Source organism: Mauremys mutica, chromosome 1 (genome assembly GCF_020497125.1).
Source record: "Mauremys mutica isolate MM-2020 ecotype Southern chromosome 1, ASM2049712v1, whole genome shotgun sequence".
In the NCBI taxonomy this organism is placed as follows: Eukaryota; Metazoa; Chordata; order Testudines; family Geoemydidae; genus Mauremys; species Mauremys mutica.
Genome location: NC_059072.1, coordinates 116688908 through 116711132, shown reverse-complemented (window position 1 = coordinate 116711132; position 22225 = coordinate 116688908). Strand labels below are relative to the sequence as shown.

General features: G+C 40.7%; 1 long non-coding RNA gene across 1 annotated transcript; it reads right to left on the bottom strand.

The window, feature by feature from the left end:
• Positions 1 to 909: 909 nt before the first annotated feature.
• On the bottom strand, positions 910 to 22060 carry LOC123359120. Its single transcript, XR_006575826.1, has 5 exons — positions 21956 to 22060; positions 7094 to 7158; positions 2666 to 2711; positions 2403 to 2466; positions 910 to 1017 (listed from the first exon to the last, which is right to left on the bottom strand). It is a non-coding gene; the product is annotated as an uncharacterized LOC123359120 (long non-coding RNA).
• Positions 22061 to 22225: the final 165 nt, after the last annotated feature.

Sequence of the window (22225 nt, the reverse complement as noted above, 5' to 3'; positions counted from 1 at the left end):
TAATCGAGATGCAAGTCGACGAGAGTCTGGACAAGGGTTTTAGCTGTGTGGATGGATAGGAAAGACTTTATCTTAGAGATGTTATGCAGAAAGAACTAGCAAGATTTAGACATAGCCTGGGTGTGAGGACTACAAAGAGGTCAAGTTGAAGGTGACACCCAGGTTATGCTACCTTTACATCTCTCTCCCCCTCCTCCCATCCTGGTGGCTGCTACGTGCATTGTGCTCCAGTACTGCTCCCATTTCACTTCCAACACTATCCCAGGCCCAGGGGCACATACCATCTCAAAGAGGGACAGATAGGGACAGTTTGAAGATGTGACCATGACTCAGTCCCTCTCTCTGCAGCAGCACTGGAACAGGGATAGCACACCCAGGAGAGTTTGCTGCATGCCTCTAAAGATTGTAGCAAGCGTGCTCTTCCTGTGTGACAGGGAGCGCCAATGGGAATATTTCATTCTTAAAACAGAGTTTCTCTCAGAACTATGCACTACCCCCAAGCACAGAGCTCTGTCTAAAGAGCACAGCTGAACCCCAGAATATGTGGGACTAATGGCTTTCTTTAAGAGATGATCTTCCAGGGCCAGATCCAAGAACCACACACACATATACCCCACTAGGCATAGCACTTACCAGCATGAGCTGTAAGTAGTGTTTGCAGATTTTGGCTCCAAAATTAACATTGTGACTAATAGTTTTGCCTCTTGGGTCAACATTATAGATGAATAATACCTTTTTATTACCCATATACTATGAGCTTGGTAAGCATGGGCCAAATCCTGAAAGGTGCTGAGCACCTTGACTTCAAGGGGCTTTATATCAGAGCTTATATGCTCACTTCTATATTGTTTTATTGTTTTTATTTATTTTACATTTTCTCTAAGCATCTGACTCCAATGTATAATTTACCTCTGGGTTCAAAGAATGCTGTTGTCTGGATTTTCCTTTCTTTAATGTAGATATCTCTTTTTCCCTCTACATGTACAAAACCACATGAAGACTGCTAAAAACTACCATCTACAGGAAAAATAAATACAACTCTATTATAATATTACTTATATTATTCATTGTCCCAGTTATTAATATATTTACATGCCCGTTTACTACTGAAATGCTAATAAAACCAAAACACAAGTAAAAATTAAAGGATGGTAAAATATCTCATTTTAATTGTTTTTTTAAATCTTTGATATTGACATTTTTTGTAAATACAGCAAATGCTTCTAATTATATTTTAACAAGCAGTTATGAAGAGGTATGCCTCCTATTGGATCCTAAATGACTTAAAATGACCTACTTTAATTTTATTCATTATCTCTAACTGTTATTAGAACCTGTATTTGACATATGTGGATATTATTTGATCTTTTCAAACCACATTCATTCTCATTAGGAAAGCCCCAAGACATTTTCTCTCTGAATATTTTTCAAATATTCTGAGATTTCGCTTGTTATGTGAAATGTGACAGCACTTTCAAGTTCTTTATTATAGTTTTTTCTACGGCAAGAACCAATTATCCCTTCCCAGGACTGGTGTCTAGTTTTGAACTCAATATTTAAGCAATTAGTATCTGTATCTGTAAATTAATACATCTATATTGCTAATGTAGTTTTAATAATACAAAATGAATATGAACAGGGTCTGTCCGTTCCCCCCCCCCCCCCCCGTTACTGAAGGTAAAGAAATGTTTATATAAAGTTAAATTGAAATTAAACTATGGTATGGGAAGTACTGGATATAATTTTATGATACTTGCTGCTGCTTGTCTTTTCCTGGTGAAGAAGGCCACTTAAAGGAGCATTACTCTTATTTCAAAAATGGCTGTCTACTTCTCACAAATTGAACTTGTTTTCATATTTTAAAACTGACTATAAAGATGTTTGCATGATGACATCAGATCCATTAAAGTTATTTGAACTTTTGGTACGAACCCCTGTACTTCTAATTCAAAGTATATCGAATTTTATCCTGAAAATATGTTATGTTGGATATTCTATTTAAACATCGTAAAATATTTCTGCTGTGAATTCTCTTGAATACACTATAATTGATACAGATTTTGTAGTTTGGCACAAAAGTAGCCCTTTTAAATGCATTTGTGATCTGTTAGCTAGATCAATTATTGAATCTGGATCTTCCCAGAAGCACTGGACATCAACATTTATTTCAATCAATAGCCTACACAAAACAGCTTTTCTGGCACATGAAAACTAATTTCTTCATTTTGTTTTCTTATCTTGCCTGCTGAAGATGAGTAATAAAAAACCTACTACACAGATCTGCATTCATTATTACCTTCTTACGTTAATCACCAATTAATGATTTCTTTCTCTTATGAATAAAAGTTCTATAAACGTTTTAGGTCCACTTGCTGATATTCTGATGGATGGATTTAACTGACCTTCAGATGGCTTTTGTTGCATCCTATTCACAGTGATTGCCTTATAGTGTCTATCCAAAAATGGCTGAGAAATAAAGAAAAGTTGAAAAAGAAAAGAAAAATTACTAACAATTGTATTTCAGTCTAGAATCTTTTAAAATTATGTATAATACTTTCCTCAATGTATTTCCTTACCTTGTCTTCATCTAATAGCACATAGATTATTCTAACAATACGTTTAAATCAAAATGAACAAGTTGAAGAAAAAATGAATTCAGACCTACCTTAACATTTGAGTGTTGCAACCAGAGTCTTCATAAATAGTCTTTTCTGAAAAAAAATATAATTTCATTTTATACTGTATTAGATTAGATGGGGAAAGAGAGATGGAAAAATGAGGTTTCATGAGTTGGCCTTGGAAAAAAATTTCATAGGACTTTCAGAAACTTAAACAAGAGGTAAGCCCAAAATAAATATCTAGCACTGAATACTTCCAAAACTTTGGTAAAGTTCAGAGCCAAATCCAAACTTTGCAGCCAGTTCTTATGTCTAATGCCATAAACCTGATCCCTGGATCCCAAATCCCTACTCTGGTAAAGCTGACAGTCCTCAAATTGCGTACGTCACCAAGAGACCATACATCACTGGCGTAATTTAGAGAACCCCTATGCTTGGGGGCCATCACCGACCAGCCCTCAGAATCAGGGAGCCAAAACTGGATCTCTGATTCCCCTGCTCACCTGTGCCAAGAGAAGCTCCGCCACAGGGGATACTCTGCCCACGAATATGGATCTGTTTTTTGAACATCTGACTCTCATTATTGACTTGGGACTGACAGTTTTAAAGGAGCCTGAGAGAGCCTCCTGTGGTATTCAAAGCACGGGGGTTCTAGAACTTCTCCATGAAAATGTTGTGAGAATTTAACATTTCCTCCCTAATCTTTTTCTTAGAAATGACTGAACCATTTTAGCTGAAACTTAAAATAAATTAAAAGCAGCCTAAGACAGACAGGTGCCATGAAAATTTGAGCCCACCCTTTTTAAATATGACAAAGATGTAAACAGTGCAAAATGGTCTTATAATGGAAAGTGTTAGGCAAACAATTATAGGCATCACTACCTGCTCACTACCTGCTCTGTCCATAATATCCATACAGCTACATATACGTGTGTGTATGTTTGTGTATAGAAGTGTGAAAATATGTAGATTTTCACCTCCTAAAGGCATGGAATAGACCTGATTTGAAGAAGTTAAAGCAAATTGTAGGCTGGAATTTAATGCACCCAGGAAGCATAAATTACAATACAAGCTATTTACACAAATCAAGCTGCTATATATACATATACATACTGCTATATATATACATATACCGAGGTGGCATGATTGTGAACCTCCAAATAGTATTCTGCTAGCTTTCTTTTAGAGTACCCCCTAAAGTTCACATGCTGGCTTCTAAACAAGAGCAAAACTTATTTCCTTATTTCCCCCACCCTCTTTCCTAATTTCCCATCAAGTACTATACAGCTTTTTCCATTATTCATGTTCATTTTCAGATTTCTATGTTATTTTTCCGCTTTACAATTTCATGTATTTTCCTCCTTTTAAACAATCTGTTGTTCTCCACAATTTCAGCCTGATTGCAGTCCTGACTCAGGAAAAACTGCCATTGAATTAATGGAAGTTCCTCCTAAGCAGTGCAAGATGGGAACATCAGTTTTACTACTTTTTGGAATAAGCCTGAAGAAATTTCCATTGCCATAGTACATATGTACGAAATTCAAGTTGGGGTGGCTGTCAAAACTTTGGTCTTCTCATGAAAACTAGCCACAACCTTAACTATGAGATTATTGTACCATTTCTCCATAATAAGGATATGATTTTCCTAGACTCTGATAATTCCATAGCTATGCAGTGTGCAAAAACTGGAAGGTGCCTTGCACAGTGCTCATAAGAACAAGGTTACTCTTTGGCTGTAACTCTGAACAGTGCTTTGGGGTTTGAAGTACCCTTCACATGTATCACTCACATATAATCAGCACAGCGAGTAGGTGGTCACCCAAAAACACGGGGGGAAGGATAGCTCAGTGGTTTGGGGGGAGGGATAGCTCAGTGGTTTGAGCATCAGCCTGCTAAACCCAGGGTTGTGAGTTCCCTCCTTGAGGGGGCCATTTAGGGAACAGGGGGGACTGGGGGTTGGTCCTGCTTTGAATAGGGGGTTGGACTAAATGACCTCCTGAGGTCCCTTCCAACCCTGATATTCTATGATCAACAGATAAAGGATTACACTGCACCTAGGCACCTTTGAAAAGCAGACAAAGAAATTAAAACTGTGCCAGGCAATTTCAATGCTGTTCTTGCAAGTCTTCAGGGTATGAGACAAACACCTAGCATGTACAATTACTAGCAGGGCAATGTTGGAAACTCATGCTCAGTAGTGAAGAGAATAAACCTGATTCTCGACTGTGTTACACATTAGGGTGGAATAGATTGTTCCCTAGAGTGAATACACAGTGTGCCAGATGGGTAAGAAAATTGCTATGTTAAAGATATGGATTGGACTGAGCCTGTATGGTACACTGGGACCAAGCTCATGCTGCTATCTTGTTCTCCACAATTACAGCTTTACTTTTAAAAAGGGTTCTGGCTGTTATGGTTGTGAAGAAAATCTTAGAAACATGAAGTAAGAGTAACCTATGCAGAGATGTTTAGTCAAATCTGCAGAGAACCTGGAGTGATAGCTCTAAGAGGTGTGAACTCCCACATTCATCTCAGGGAGGTGTTAACTCAGATGCTAAGTGATGATGCTTTAAATGTCATCATTGTTTACTATTTCATCCCTCATGTAAGAAAAAAGAGGAAAGACCACAGATCTGCACTACTTACTATGAATGACATTTCATTTTGATGTCATAAGCACTTGGCATTTGGGAAGTACCACCTTTTATGTTTTAAACCTGCTGCCCATTAATTTCAGTTGGTGGTCCCTAGGTCTTGTATTATCTACTTGTATTACTTGTATCTTATCTTGTATTATCCTTATCTACTTTCTCCACATCACTCATGATTTTATATACCTCTATCATATCCCCCCCTTAGTCTCCTCTTTTCCAAGCTGAAAAGTCCTAGCTTCTTTAATCTCTCCTCATATGGGACCCGTTCCAAACCCCTAATCATTTTAGTGTCCTTCTCTACTCCACTCTACTCTCTAGTTGCCCTTGCTACTAATCTGTTATACTTTACATTTTTTCCATTGGAGTTCTCTTGCTGACAATAAATCTTCACTATTTAAGACATCCACACTTTTAATCAGGATTGTTTTAAAATTGGCCTTCGATTGGTTTTGTCATTTTGTGTGAGAGCCATTGGCCAAGGTCTATCCCTGCTGTCTCCTTCTCCAGCTGGACCCTCTTGCTCTCTCCTGACATGGCTGCTTAACTCTTAATGTTACCCCACATCCTGAGTATACCATCTCCATACCAATGCTCATTCCTTGTTCTACTTAAGATCACTGCTATCTCTTATATCCCAGTATAACTCAATTTTCTCCATTCTCTCTTGCTTACTCCCCTGTGCCATCTCATAAACTGGATCACATGCCTATGGCTCCATCCCTCGGTAAGAGGATGTTTTCACAATTCAGATCCATAACAGTATGTGTTTGGTTTTCTTTGGGGAAATTCAATTTGGCTATCACAAATTATAGCAATAAATTTAAACCTTTAATATTTCAAGTTCTACTACTTAGCCTGTGTTTGAGAAAATGTAAAGATGAATTGTTGTGTGAAATTTGAAGTCTGTGTAACATTTATAGTTTAGGTCAGAGGAATTTAAAGAAATTGTAAGAAAAGTGAGGTAAAAATTGAAAGAAGAAGCATTTTTAAACATTTCCCATGCAAAAGATACTAATCCTTTTCCAAAAAAACAAATAAAAAATTAAATTGTGCCAAATTTGGAGATCAAATTCAATCTTTAATTTGTAAAACATAGGATTTGAGTCCTGCTTTAAGTGCAAATCTTAACTACAGAGTCTGATGTTTCCATTACATGATTTAATAATTCCAGATACAGCAAGAAAGCATTATCAAAGGGGAAGGCCTTAATGATATTCTAATCTCTGCTTGAAAGCTCTTTTCATAACCTGACCCTCCCTCTTCTGACAACACTTTATCTCTGGCTCTTGCTTCTTTCATCCAGGGCTTTGTAGCTAGCACAGCTGCTGAGGAGCAGAACTGTCTTATTGGGTGACGCTGGAGATGTGGTCACGGAGGTAGCTTGCTCCAGAACCACTGATGGCTTTGAATATCAGGATCAAGATCTTACACTAAAAACAATAGTGGACTGAGAGCCAGTGGTGGGATCAGAGCACAGGGCTGTTATGCTCATAGAGGCTCACCTCACTGATGAGACAGGCTGCCACAGTCTGCACAAGCTGGAGCCTCTGCATTCACAGATACAGTGAGTGTAGCAATCCAATCTGGAGGTGAGGAAGGCATGGATCACTGTGACAAGGTCCTGTCCAAACTGAAGATGGAAGAAGGCTTTTTTTTATCCCCAGTACTACCAGGTCCTCTGGGCTTACTGTTGAACTAAAGACTATGAAACTTCTTGACACTTAGCCAGAAGGCAGATGCCTTAGATACAAGAAAAGGTCAGTCTCCCCATTAGTTCTTCAAACCATTTGTTTTCTTTGAACATTATTACTTTAGTCTTACCTGATCTTAATTTGAGCCAGCTGCTCTTCACCCAGGAGCCAATCTCTTGTGATGGTGTTGGTTACCTGTGTGGTAAATGAGATATACAGCTAGGGGTTATCAGGGTAATTGTCACAGAATTTCTCACCACATCTCCATGTAGTCTCGTGTCAATGATGAATAGTGGGGAAGGGGACAGGAGCTATTCCTGTGGAACTCCAAAGGAGAAGTCTTTTGGGCAAAGAAGAACAGTTGTCCATTGCTATTCTCTGAGTCCTGTTGCAGAGAAATGCGTGGAGTCTTTGCAATGTTGTGCAGTCTACTTCAGCTATGTTGTGTAGATAGTTCAGCAGCATCTTGTTATTGACTCCATCTAAAGCTGCAGAAAGACTGAGTAGGGTGAGCATGGAGTTTAGGGAGGTCGTCTTTTGGTGCTACCAAAGCAGTCTCCATGCTGTTCCCTTACCTGAAGCCTGACTGCAAAGCATCCAGATATGCAGATGTCACATATTTTTGGAATGGCTTTCTCAATGATTGTGCCACAATATTAATAGGAGTTACTAGTACATAAGCAGAGGAGACAAGACTCACAGTGTTAATCTGTGATGAAAGATCTTGCACTGATGTGAATGATATACGTTTCTTAAGGAACATAGATGGCCTGAGTAATATTGAACTTTCTTCACCTTGCATTGAAATTATAATGATAATATTTTTAACAATTGCATGAATATTTAAACATAATTCATCTCTACCTTATTTTAATTAAACATGTGCTCTGCCTAGTCCATACACTTGTAAAAATTTATTTATTTTGCAATTTGACAGGATGATATTATTGAACAATATGTGAATTGGCTTAAAAGTAACCAGATTTGAAGCATCCATCAATCACTACCGGTGCAAACATAGGTCACTAAAGCTGTCAATTTCAATCAACTCTGTAATTAAATACATCACCAATATAGATTTTGTGTAAGAATGTCACTTGTTCTTCAGATGTCTGCTACGAGGACAAATCACACTTCGGTGTCTTTGTACGTGCCTTCTAAATACAGTTTTTTAAAACAGCATAACATCTCCATCCATCTGACTCCAATTTGTTGAATAGAAATCCATTTACTAATACCTACTCTAAACACAGAGTTTTTAAAATGTATTTGTTCCCCTTTCTGTTTAAATAAATGCTATCGTATTACAGTTGGCATTTTAAACTCGCCTTGTCTGAACTGGCATTTGTTATGCAATAAATTAAGAATAAATAATATCTCTTAAAAAAGGCAGGATCATCTGTAATTACAATGACTTTGTTATTTGTTCAAAAAATAAAAGCACCAGATCTTCAGTCATGAAGAAATAAATTATTAATCCCAATTTCACCATAAGAGCAAAACTATAACCCATTAAAAAAAAATCCCTTTTACTGATTTTGAGTGTCAGATTCTTCTATTACACTTGCCACTAGCTGGGAAAAGTCTGAGACAAAGCTGAATTACCAAATATATATTGCCTGCCATTTGATTTAATCTTCAAATAAGATCCAGGAAGCAGGTCCCTGGACAGTTAATCTTTAGTTTTGTAGCCCATGCACATTTTCAATAAGGTTACCAGGGAATTAGGCCCAGTAGGGAGGGGAAAGGAGTACTGTCTTATTCCACAGGCAGCTGTCAAATATCCAGCTAGCAAACTATAACTTTGTTAATATAAAAACTTTATTAGCCGACTTCCCCACTATCATGCAGCATTAGTGACTCAAAAGGGCAACACGCTTCTCATCTTTTCCCTAGTGTATATATATATATATAAAGCCAGCAGTACTTTGTATATACTGTAAATGTAGGGTCCAATCCTCATGGTTCTGTGCACCTTCCTGGGAGGTGCTAAGAACCCTCAAGAATAATGAGACTGGGTTAATGGGCTGAAGACTTCATTAGGTATAAGAGTGGACTTATGGAAGATTGGTTCTGTTATCTCCTTGGGCAGTTCAATAGGTGTATTGTTGACTAGGTTTCTAAGAACACTGTTGTTTTAATTATTGTGAAGTGCCTAGAGACAGGGATAGGCAATAGAAAAGCTGAAGTAAGTAAATAAATACAGAGTGTGATTTTCAGAGCGGCATTGCACTCACAACTTCAACTGAGCTGCAGGTGCTCAGCACTCCTGAAACGAAGGCCTGTGATCTTCATTCAACAAATGGCTTTATATTTTGGAATTAAAAAAAATAATTTATACAAAAATCTATTATAATCCTTCCCAACCCTCCCCAGGCACTCAGGGCACTGGACAGCATAATAAAAGCAAAATGAATTATTTTATGGAAAAAGGTTTATAAGTGTTTTCTATAAATGGGAGTGGGAGAGAGGTAGAGGAGGAGGATTGCGTGGAAGCATGAGCTCCATATTGTATGGCTCACCACAGTAAATTCATGATTGCTTATTGGCTTGAGAGGAATTTGAGGCATTTTGATAGCAGGTACTGTACAGAGATATCTATTAGAATGAGGACCATATGGGTTTTGGGAATATTCAGGTGACAATCATGCACCTCCAAAAGCATCAATCTAGCCTGCAGTCTATTTGCATTTTCTAAGCAGGCAATGTAAAAACCTAGGGCAAATGTAACAAGCTCATGTTCAAGAGAGAATTTAAAAAAAACGAGCTTCATGGATTAAGAAAAGCTCCATGTGACACATAAATCAATAAAACAGTCCTTGCTAATTGTTAATTTCTTTTTGCAACTAATTGTTCTATTTAACAAGCACTTAGCAAAATGTATTGCTTGCATCTTCTAAGCAGATATTTTATAAGGAGCAATAATGTGATAGATGGCCAAATTCTACATGGAGGAAGGTTGGCTTTGTAGTTAAAGCAATGGACAAAGGACTCAGGCCAGGAGGCCTAGGTTCAATTCACAACTCTGCCACAGCTATGAAAAAACACTGAACTCTGAGGACTGAATTTGATTTATAGTTACACCCATGAAACAACTTTATAAACAAATTCTGCATTGGCTTCCATGGGAGATGCAGAGGTATACTGAGCAATATATGTGATCCTACAATGCTATGTTACACCAGTGTAAGAAAGGGCAGAATCTGGCCCAAGATTATATTATTCTCCCATATACATTCAAACTGGAATTTATACATACTGGAATCCCCTCTTCACAGTACGTATCTGTCCTTTGCAGATTCTTCAGAATATAGCAGCATAATTGCCTACGGGTTTGAGGAATTGAGTGGACAGTTGGTCTTGTGAGTAAGGCACAAGACAAGACTACAGAAGATCAGGGTTCAGTTCCTCTCATGATCCCACATTTCCTGTGTAATCTTGGACAAATCATTTAATCTCTCTTTGCCTCAGTTCCCCATCTGTAAAATGGGAATAGTAATACTAGTTCATTTCTCCCATGCTTTGTCAGTTTCATCTATTTAGCTTTGTGGAAAGGAGTATCTCCAACTACTTGTTTGCACAGTAACTAGGGTGGGGGTTCTCAAACTGGGGGTCAGGAGGTTATTACATGAGGGCGTCACGAGCTGTCAGCCTCCACCCCAAACCCGCTTTGCCTCCAGCATTTATAATGGTGTTGAATATATTTTAAAGTGTTTTTAATTTATAAGGGGAGGGGGTCGCACTCAGAAGCTTGCGATGTGAAAGGGGTCACCAGTACAAAAGTTTGAGAACCACTGAACTATCACAATGGGGCCCCATTTCAGACTTTCAGGTGCTATTTCAATACAAATAAATAATAATGATGATGCATATAACTGAAGACAGAATTTGGCCCACAAGGGAATTTCCCTTATAGTGGAAAGCCACATGGAGCGAGTGAGTAGAGCAACAATCACCAAGCAGACAGTGGATGAGCTACACTGCCAGCACATGTCCAGGCAGTTCAATGAATGCTGCAGTATACCTTATTGGGGCAGCATCACCTCACCATTTAGCACCTGCTGCAGACAGAAATGTAATGTTATGCACAGGAGTGGTAGTGAGGAACTGCAAATCCTCTGAGGGGCAAACACTCTGTAGCCTCAATTGGCATGTTAGTCAGTCCACCTTCCTAGCACTCAAGGGTCCACAAGGATGGAATTGTGTCTAGCTGGTGCTCAGAACATCTTCTTCAATGTATGGGGCAGAATTCAGACCACAGTAAATAAATTGTTGGAGAGAAGAATTTAAAAATCCTTTTAACAAAATCATGAGAACTTAATCATGCTACTGTCCAACCAGAGAAATTTCCAACCAGATAAATATAAATAGAGTTGCAGGTATATTAACCTCAAGTTGCTGACTTACACTTCTTCTTTTCCTTCTTTTTATTTTTATTTTTTGTCATCAATTATAGCTGATAACTCCATGGCAAGTTCTTGTGAATTATATTACACAGAGCCTCGGTCTTTCTAGTTCAATTTCCATTGTGAAAAATATCAGGAGACAACCTTAAGCATGCTTTTGGAGCTCAGTTGTGCTAAAACAGGAGCTGATTCATAGCTGACCAACCAGACATTGATGAGATGGGAAAGAAGATAAATGGAGACAATGGCACAGACTTGTTAAGTACTTCCCTGGCTGAAAGTCTACAGATGAGGAAGTGAAGACAAAAGGTTTTCATAAAACTGTCTTCCTAGATGACATCCAGAATGGACCTGTCTTTAAGAAAGAGCAGGGCTACTCAATTCTAGAGCTAGTCAAAAATCAGAATTTCTATCCCTTGGGAAATTCCAACATTTCAAAATTTGTTTTCATTCTGAATTGGAACAAAACCAAAAATGTTTGACATGCTCAAAATTTTTGAAAAAAATAATCATTTTATGTCAGTAGAAATAGTCAGTTGTGATACAATCAAACTGTTTTGTGCCAATTTTGACTTTTTAAATCTTATAATTTATCATATAAAATAAAATATATATTGAAATGAAAATTCATTTTGAAACAAAAAAGCTTTCTGTTCTGTTATCAAAACACTTTTCCCTCCAATTTTTTTCTCAATGAAATTAACCTATTCCCATGGAAAATTTAAATGTTGATTAAATTATATTTTCCAATGGAAAAACAATCCTGTGGAAAAATTCTCAACCAACTCTACTCCATATCCTGTCTACAAGTTCAGGGATCATTCTGTCCCTTCACCAAGCCACTGTGTGCAGCACCCTTGCAAAGAACCAGTTTAAACAGACTATTTGTGAGCATTTTGACTTTCACCTGCAATGTACAACTTTAAGATCCTACAAAGCCAGCATAATAAAATATGCATAGATGTTTTCTCCTTTGCAATGTAACAAAATTTGTCTTGAGGATGTCAACTGATCAGGCATTACAAAGCTGAAGCCAATGTTGTAAATAAAATAGGCAATGAAATTTCCTACTGATTCCAAAGGTGAAACTCAGATTTGGATTGGCAACAGGGGCAGCTCTAGGCATTTTGCTGCCCCAAGCATGGCAGGCAGGCTGCCTTCGGCGGCTTGCATGCAGAGGGTCCGCTGGTCCCGCAGCTTTGGCGGACCTCCCGCAGGCGGTCTGCCGAAGCCACGGGACCAGCGGACCCTCCGCAGGCAAGCCGCCGAAGGCAGCCTGCCTGCTGCCCTCGCAACAACTGGCAGAGCACCCCCAGTGGCTTGCCGCCCCAGGCACGTGCTTGGCGTGCTGATGCCTGCAGCCGCCCCTGATTGGCAACCATAATAAATATTCATTTTTTTCAGGTCTGGTTGACTGATCAGCCAAACAATAGAGACACGGGGTATCAAAAGGGCTATGTCTTCACTGAATGTTAGTTAACCCATGATAGCCTAACCTGCAATAGCGTGACCTGTGCTATCATGTACCATGTCTGCACAGGTGCTGTATCTGGCCATTACAAGCAATACAGCTATCTAGACACACATCCCAAGATTTACAGTGCCACAACTCATTGTGCTGCTCTATCCTCACATTCTCAGGGTGTTGTGGGACAACTTGTCTGGCCACTCTGGGGATTTGTATTTATTCATGTGGCCAGGCAGCTGCATATCAACACATGGTCTTATTCTGCTGTATCAAACACCGGAGATGTAAGAAGCTGGATAAATTGCAAACTGCAAGCAGGAAACTGAGCAGAAGGGAGGAGAGAACCAAGCATAGGAAGATTGGTAGTTGGTGGTCTTATAGGAAGGGATTGGAGGGCCATCATGCTTCGACTGTTGTGACTGTCCCTGGCTGAACATCTTCATTGCAGTTACTTTGGGTTGCAGTACTCATTAACAGCTACCTTCTGCTCTGCCCTGTAGCTCAGAGAGTGGTGGCTACCTCACTGTGTAGCACCGGACATGAAGCCTGGTCAGGGGAAAACCTGTGATTAAGCCTGAGTGAAGTCTGCAGTGAAGACAAACCCTGAGTAATGGTGGTTACAGAAGATGTATGGTGAGAGAATGTTACCACTTTCTAAACTTAGGAGCATGCAGCGAATGCATGCTCCTAATAATGTGAGCAAACCTGACTTTCATGCTGGGCCAGGGCAGTCAGTACATAGCTAAAAGAAAAATCTCCTGAAAAAAGAAAAGGTAAATGAATTTAGTGTTAAAAGGTGCTGAACTGGCCCTGAAGACTGACTTCTTTATCCAGAGAACAGCTACAGCAGGAGTCCTTGCAGTATAATTTTTGCCATTTCCTCCCATCTGGACTTGGATCGACTATGTTTCAGGGGTTGAGAATGCCAATTACAGGTCTCTCTGATGAGACAGGCAGCATGTCACTTACTGGCATTTGTGTTGGTAATTTTTGCAATGTGGACACTTGCCTGCATTAGGAGTTTGAATTAGATCACCACCTTATTTCACAAAGGCCTCAGAAAGCCATAAGTAGCAATGACTCTCAGGCTGAATTTGAACCAGTGGAAGGAAGAAAATAAGTTTTTAATTACAAAAGCTTATTTAAGCATGTAGCAGGGTGGACCCCTGCTCCTGCCCTGAGGGGTTAAAAACAGCCCTGGGAAGGGGATGAGGCTTGAGAAGACAGCCTTTAGGCTGGGCTGATTGGGGAAGTGGCTGCAGCTGGGGCCATGCCCCAAACTGAGCCACAGCTGGCCCCTATAGAAGGCCAGGGAAGCTAGAAGCCAGAACACAGTCTCTCTCTGCCTTCAGAGGGAGAAGGGCCTGGCTGTAAGGAGCTAGAGACTGGATACCTGAGTGAAGCAGGGCTGGGGAAAGGCTGAGGAGCTGGGGAGCTCCAGCCTGGAAAGCCCCAGGCTGCGGCCTAGCAGAGGGCCAACAGGTACTGGGGGTTGCAGAGGGCAGCCCAGGGGTAGGCCAAGGCAGCAGGTCCAAACCCCTTTGCCTATGATGAACAGGCTGATACTGCAGTCTGCCCCAGGATGTGGGGCTAGAGAATGACTGGCAGTAGCCACTACTGAGGCGAAGTGGGGATTGTAGGGTGGGGGTTCCCCTGGGAGGGGGAGACCCAGTTAAAAGGGCACCGGGTCCAGGGAGGGACACGGGGGCCTGAAGACAGGTGGATCACTGGCCTGCAGAGGGCGCTCCAGCACTGGACAGAGCTAATTCCTGGAGTCACCAGCAGGAGGCGCCACAGGGCTGAGTCCGACCCATCTACAAAGCAACTCACCAAATTAAGATTCATCAGTAGATGATAAGGATTATCTCCCTAAGATCCATGTCTGGAAGTGACCAATATAAGGAATGATAGCTCAAGCTGCCACCACAGTACCATCCATCCACTTCCTCAAGATCCACCTTGGGGCTGGGATAGGGGATAGGGTGGAGACTGCCCAAGCCAGGGTATGTGAATGCACATGGTCTCTAATGGAGATGTTCACCACAAAAATAACACAGCTTGGATGCCATATTGCAACAAGCCAGGCCAAACTTGCTGTAACTCTGGTAGAACTGTCTGTCAGAGAAGGGGGAGGGGGGAAGGGAGGGAGAAATTCCTGGAGATCAAACCTGTGGTGGAGGCACAGCAACACCACAAATGGCCCTAAACTCTAGCAGATCTCACAAGTGATGCAAGGCCTGGGGTTGGTCAATTTTCCACATGAGAGCAAACCCTGCTCCATTGAATGGTATCATCCAAAGGGGGATCTCCAGAAAGGGAGCATCATGGAAATTTCTCCCCCAGATCTTCCTTCCTCAGGTTTTGCCACAGAAGGAATGATCTAGCTCAAAAGATTTTACACCCAAAATGATAAACAAATACAGTACAGAGTATATTTTGCCAAATGACCCGAAGAACTTAGAACTACAAATCATTCATATGTATTGGTGATATTGAGCACTGAAATAAAATCTGAAAAATAAAAAAAATAAGGATCCTTTTAGGCCAGAATTTTCACAGGGTCCTGTCAATTTAAGCACTCACATCCCATTGAAAGTCAATGGAAATTTGGCATCTAATGCCATTAAAAAAGTTTCCAGACTCATTCATTAAGAATATCCAAATAAAAAGTAAGTTTCCTGCAAGTGAGACATAGTAGTTGAAGTAGTCGTTATCTAGAAGGAAGAAGAAACATGTCACAGAAAAACAGGAGAATGGGAAACAATCATTTTCATTGCTCTGTGGGGTTTAACACAAAGGTCTTAATCAAGACTAAGGATTAAATGTAGTATGTGGTGGATTGAGGGCAAAAGATAGGTGGTGGCCTGCTTCTAATAACTCCTAAATTGCTACTAACATTATTGGCTAATGAACTAGTTACTATGATGATCAAATAGTCAAATATCATTCTGATAGTGTTGTGGCCTTGAATTACCATATGCTTTGCAATAAATTCCCTTATTTAACATGTGAATTCAAAGGGATTAGGTCTCCTCCCACAACAGTATAAATCAGAAGTAATTTTACCAACACCAGTGGAGTTATAGCAGTTTAAAAGAAAATATTGTGAGATCAGAGTCATGTTATATATAAATACATGTTATATATAAATAATGTTCAGTATACATAAATTAACAGAAAAATGCTCGGTCTAATATCTTTTTTCTTTCTTACCTACCGGGTGCAAGACAAGAAAACATTAAATTTGATTTTGTTTATAATTTGAAGAATAGCCATTTTACAGATTATTAAATTAATGACAATCTAACCTTGAAAACACCTCTATCTGCTGAAAGAGCAACACTCCATCACCTGTTTTGATTCATTAATGTATCATTTAACTTGGTATGACACATGTTCAGCAGTTATAATTACATTATGGCCTCCCTATTACATCAGCTCTGCTCCAAGTTTCTGTCACCACAAGTCCAATTTTCAACACAGAGCAATCCAGTGCACTCTTTCCTTATTAGTGTCATCTTTAATGTAGCAGAGAGTCTGAACCATTACTTGGCACTGAGAGTTTAACAGCAATTAACCCCTGCTCTATCCCCAGGGAGAAGTACATCAGCAACTTGCCAAAACAGTGTAAACAAGCTGGCCAAGATCAATGTAAAACCACAGCGGCTGCAGAGCACCTAGTATATTAATTTAGGATTGATATATATATATATATATATATATATAACAAAGGAAAAAAAAGATCTGTATGAAATTGATCTAAAATAATGGCCCACCCAGGTAACGAGATTTTGTTAAGACTGAAAAGGAAATTTTAAAAAAATCCCTACGTTGCTAGTTTGCAAATACATAATCTATTCTATTTTGGCTCTTATACCAGGGCCATCACCATGGTATTTGAATGCCAGTTATCCCAGAAGAAATATGCTTTTACCACCTTGGAAGAGAAAAACAAAAACAAGTAGGAGACATTGTAAATTATAATTAACTATTTTAGACACAGTATTAAATATGTTTAAGTAATTTTATATGAGAGAGGGAGAGAGAGAGGGAGAAAATCACAAAAAGGATGAAAATACAAAGTTAACTTCTGAATGGCTGAAATCTGATGCCTTATGTTACCAAATACTGTGGAAACTCCTTAGCTGCCTACCTCTCCAACGCATATCAAAAGGTTAAAATTAAGGTTCAAATTCTACCCTTAGATGCAAACATGGGGCCTGATATAATGTCCATTAAAGTCAATGCAAAGCCTTCCACTGATTTCAGTGGATTTTGGATTAAACCAGTGGAGCTCAACATTGTCATTGGCAAGACCTTGTGCATTCATTTAAGAGCAGAATTTGACCCTAAACCTCTAACTTTCTGCGGCTGTTCGTTTAAACCACTATTGTGTTAAGATATTGCAACACAAAACTGTCCCCTGCTATTTTTCAACAAGCACAAAGGAACAAGCAAGGCATAGAATAATAAACTGATATGAGAGCTGAGAAACATTCTGAATTTCCATCCCATGGGAACTTCTGACATTTCCATATTTGTTTTCATCCCAAATTGGGACAAAAAGTTGAAATTTCAAATTGTTTTTGCAGACTGCAAAAATTCTTGAAAATTTCCATTCAGAAATGTCAACATTTCTTGTTTTGACATTTTTGATCAAACTGAAATATTTCAATATATCCAACTAGCATTAGGTCTCCAAAATTTAGTTTAAAAAAAAAAGGCTTTTTTTATAAAGTCTAATGGCCAAATGCTGCAGTCCTTACTCGGGTTAAATGCCCAATAAACTGCAAGATTGGCCCGATATGTCTGTATGATTATCACAGGGTGACAGGCCCCTTTAAGGGGCAATGGGGCCAGTCTCATGGGGTAATTAACTGCAGCCCAGCTTCTGGGGGCAGGACTAAAGGGGTCAGGTGTTAATACAGTGAGCATCTGAACCTCAGAATAAAAAGGCTTAAGAGAGCCCCTCAGGGGCTGGCTGTGGAAGAGAGCAGTCAAGCTAGATTTTGACTGGAGAGTTGAGCCACAGAAGTGAAGCTAACTCCTGTGGTGGGGCCCTGGAATAACGGGCAGCCATCAGGGTGGCTGACTTAGAGCTGGTGTTCCGCAAGAGAGGATAGGGAACTGAAGAGGAGCTCAAGAGGGATGAAAGGCTCAAGCCCAGAGGGGAGTGAAAGATGTTTGGTAGTGTTTACTTTTGAGTATTACTGAGTGGCCCATCTCCAATTATCAATGTGGAGTTATGTTAAGGACAGAAAATGACATAGCAATTGAAAGCACCCACATACTGTTGGAGACAGGTTCTCAACTTCTTAGGAGTGCATCTATCTACAACTGCAGATCACAGAAATGCAGGATGCTTGCTGCTTGATATGACTTAAAAAGAAATAACCAAGCATTTTGCTCTGATCATCTCATCCAAATGTGCTATAGTACAACACCATTCCTTCCTATCTCTTTCTACCTAAAAGACCTTAAGCTAATGGGGGGAAACAAACTATTAAGCCTTAGTTTTTTTGTTTTTTTTAAATTAAACTGGCAATAAATTAAAACTATGTGTAGCCTTTTAGTCAACCATCTCCAAATCAAGAGATGCAGATGTAAAGTGCTTCTATGGTGCCAAGTTAATTTCCTGGAAATGAGTGCCTGAGGTTGGACCAAGAATAGTTTCATCTGCATTCAATATCCCTGACAAAGAAGAAAAACAGAAACTAGAAGAGGAGATAAAAGGAAAATAAATGGGACTCAGATTACTTTTGCTCTAATGGATCCCTAGCCCAGTTCACCCTAATAAGTTCAACTGGTATATGGCCTGCTCTGTAGATGTATCAGCTGGCAGTAATACGGCGTACATACATTATACATACAGCAGTTTCATTCTGGACTTGGTAGCAAGCAAGATTTTTGGTGTAATGAACGAAAAGAATGATCCACTGGCACTCTATATCCTTGTGCTCTTGACTTACAAGAACAACTTTGACCCCCTTCCCAACACACACCAGCTAGAGTACATTTCCCATGATGCACACACAGCCATGTAAAACCCAGGGTGCACCACACTGTTCAGTCAGAGGGGAGACTGTGTTCCATCATGGGAGATGGCCTCTAGGAGAGAATGGGAGCATCGACCATCTTAACTACAGCTCCCACGAGGCAATGTGCCTGTAGCGAGGCGGTGGGGTCCCCCACAGCCCCGCTAAGGGACAAACCTCCCCCAACCCCACGGTGGGAGGGGCCACTGGGTCCTGCGCCCGCCCCTCAGAGGGCATGGCTTAGACCCGGAAGTATAAAAGCGGACCTGCAGAATTCAGTAGGGCCCCAGCCACCGCAGGGGCCAGATGTTTGTGGCCACGGTGCGCCGGAGCTCCTGCCTGGCCAGCCAAGCCTGTCCTGTGCTCGCTACCTGGAGGAGGACTGGCCGAGCCTGCCCCGCTCCAGCTACCCCGAGGAGGACTGGCCGAGCCTGCCCCACTCCAGCTACCCCGAGGAGGACTGGCTGGCCTGCCCTGCTCCAGCTACCCCGAGGAGGACTGGCTGAGCCTGCACTGCTCCAGCTACCCCGAGGAGGACTGGCCGGGACCGCCCCGCTCCAGCTACCCCGAGGAGGACTGGCCAGGACCACCCTGCTCCAGCTACCCCGAGGAGGAACCGAGCCCGCCCTCGAACACTTACCCCGAGGAGCCGATGGTGGTCAAGACCCCTGGTGACGCCACGACGACAAAAGTACTCGATAAGGGGGAGAGTGGAAGTAGCCCGGGGACAGCGACCCCAGTCTGGCTGCAACACTGTCAGAACCAATGTCAGTGTGTTGCGGCCTGGATCCCCACTGACAGCAGCGGGTCTCCGCCACTGCTAGGGCCTCGGGCTGGGACGCAGTGGAGTGGGAGGGCCTGTGTCCCCCCCCCCGCCAGACTCTCCCTTTTCCCTGGTCTGAAGAGGCCGAAACCTCATATTGACTCACTGTTTGTTGCCCCGCCCTGACCTAAGAGCTGGGCTTAAGACTGCTCCTGCTCAGCCCTGCCTGAGGGCCTGAGGCCATTGACTCTGTGTTGTTGCCCCGCCCGGACCTAAGGGCTGGGCTTATAACGGTGCTGCTCAGCCCTGCCTGGGGGCCTGAGCCTATTGACTCTGGGTTTGTTGCCCTGCCCTAACCGAGGACTGAGCTTCAGGCCATTAGTAGCGAGGCCATGGGGTCCCCCACAGCCCTGCTAAGGGACAAACCGCGGCCAAGCCGCGTCACAGTGCCACTACAGAAAAATGCAGTTTAATTTTTAACTGACTAAAAATGTTTTGGTCAGTTTTAAAAAAACTGAAATATTTCATTTCAGGTCAACCTGACCTGCACATAAATATTTTGTTTCGGTTTTCCTCAAGGAAAATTGAAAAAATTCAGAAAAATAAAATTCCCACAGAAAATGTCAATGGTATGGAGACGTCATTTTCCATCAAAACACCATTGTGATGGAAAATTCCTAACCAACCTCCTTGGTCTGCAAATTGTATTAGGAGCTTTGTGACATCTGGTTCTATCATGGTTTGTAATGCTTCCATGCTTTGGTTTGGCTAGAAATGCCTGGACAATAGCCTTTTATGTTATTTCAGTCCTGCTGCTTGCAATTCTGGCTGTGACTACAGGCACCTGAAACACAATTATTAAAAAACCCAGAACAACAACAATTAACAGAATCTTTCCCAATCTGAAATGTAGTTTTAATTCAGTTAAAATTTTGAATCAGTCCTTCTTTAATATAAACCAGTTTTTCCCTAAGATAAATGTAGTTAATATTATAGAACCAACTAGTACATGGGAATAGGATATAGAATTTGAGCAGTGAGGAATTTCTGAAGCTTTGCCCGGCTTTGGCTTTTGTTTCAAACCTGAAACTCAGTGCAGGTTCATCAACAAGTTTTCCAATCGCTTCATAACTTTTCAACACACCTAGGCTAAAGTTAAGGTTTTACAACAAAATCTGAGGTAGGCCGGAGCCAAAGTTAACAGAGTCATAAGGCCACAGGAGACCATTAGATCATGTAGTTGGACATCTTGTATAACAAAAGCCATAGAATTTCATCCAGTTACTCCTGTTTTGAGCCCAATAATTCATGTTTGACCAAAGCTTACCTTCAGAAAGACATCCAACCTTGATTTGAAGACTTCAAGAGATGGAGAATCCATCACTTCTCTGGGATGTTTGTTCCAGTGGTTAATCACCCACACTGTTACAAATTTGTGCCTTATTTCCAATTTGAATTTGTAACTTCTGTTTCACTATAAAACATTTTTTCTAGCCCTTGAATAATTCTTGTTTCTCCTCTCTTCCTTCTCCAATTTTTTAACACCCACTTCAGATCCGGGACTTGATTCTTTAGTATCTTGACCCTTTATACTGATTTACATCTATAACAAGGGTGGGTAAAAGGCTACAGTCTGGATTTAATAAAAGATTAAGACCACTAGGTGCAGGTGTAAATGACTACTCAAGGTACATGGATCTGAAAAATCCAACACAAAGGATTTAGAAGCAGTCTTCTCTAGAGACAGGGATGAACTGCAAAGTTCAAATCTATCTCCCCTTTCCTCCAAAAATTGGGGGAAGTTTGGGTTACGATTCAGGTCCACCTTATGGTTTTGACATAATGTACCTTGAAACTTTGTACTTTCTCTTTGAGCTTCTGAGTATCATCAAACATGAGTTAATAGGTTTGAGTCCTCACAAATCAAAGCAAAGGTTTGAGCAAATTCCTGTGAACTGAAACCATCTAGCTCTGCACAGCTCTACTCATAACTATGGCTGTATAAATCTTTCTTTCTTGTGATTCTTCCTTTCTTATTACATTTGAGTCTTGAATCACTGAGCAGCTGTTTCAGACTCAGGATCTAAAGTCTTTCTTGTCTCTTTTCACCCCGATTGGTGTCATCTGTAATAAAATAAAATATATTTCCAAGAACAAAAAAATGAAATCACATCATGAGCTGAAAACAGAAGTTAAAGAGAATTTACAGTTTTTCCACACTCCCTATTACAATAGTTCACAGACTGGATCAAAGTGAATCAACTGCCAAGATTTAAAAAGGACCTAATGGAGACAGGTAACAGGATAGGGAATCTTTCACCTGTGGATTTGGTCCAGGATGATAGTGAGTTAAAACAGGTACTGACTTATGGCTTTTTGGTGACCCGTGTAAAATGAATTAATAATCTCCATCCACTTGCTAGAAGCCAATTGTTCACATCACTCGCATGGTCAGCACAGGTGCTGAACCAATGGACAACCTATTCAGTGGGGTAAAGAAATTAGAATTATTGAATTACCTATGAAAGGGCCCGCCAAGGGCTTGTTATATGCCCTACCTACCCTATATAAAGGAAGAAAGGGGAGTAAG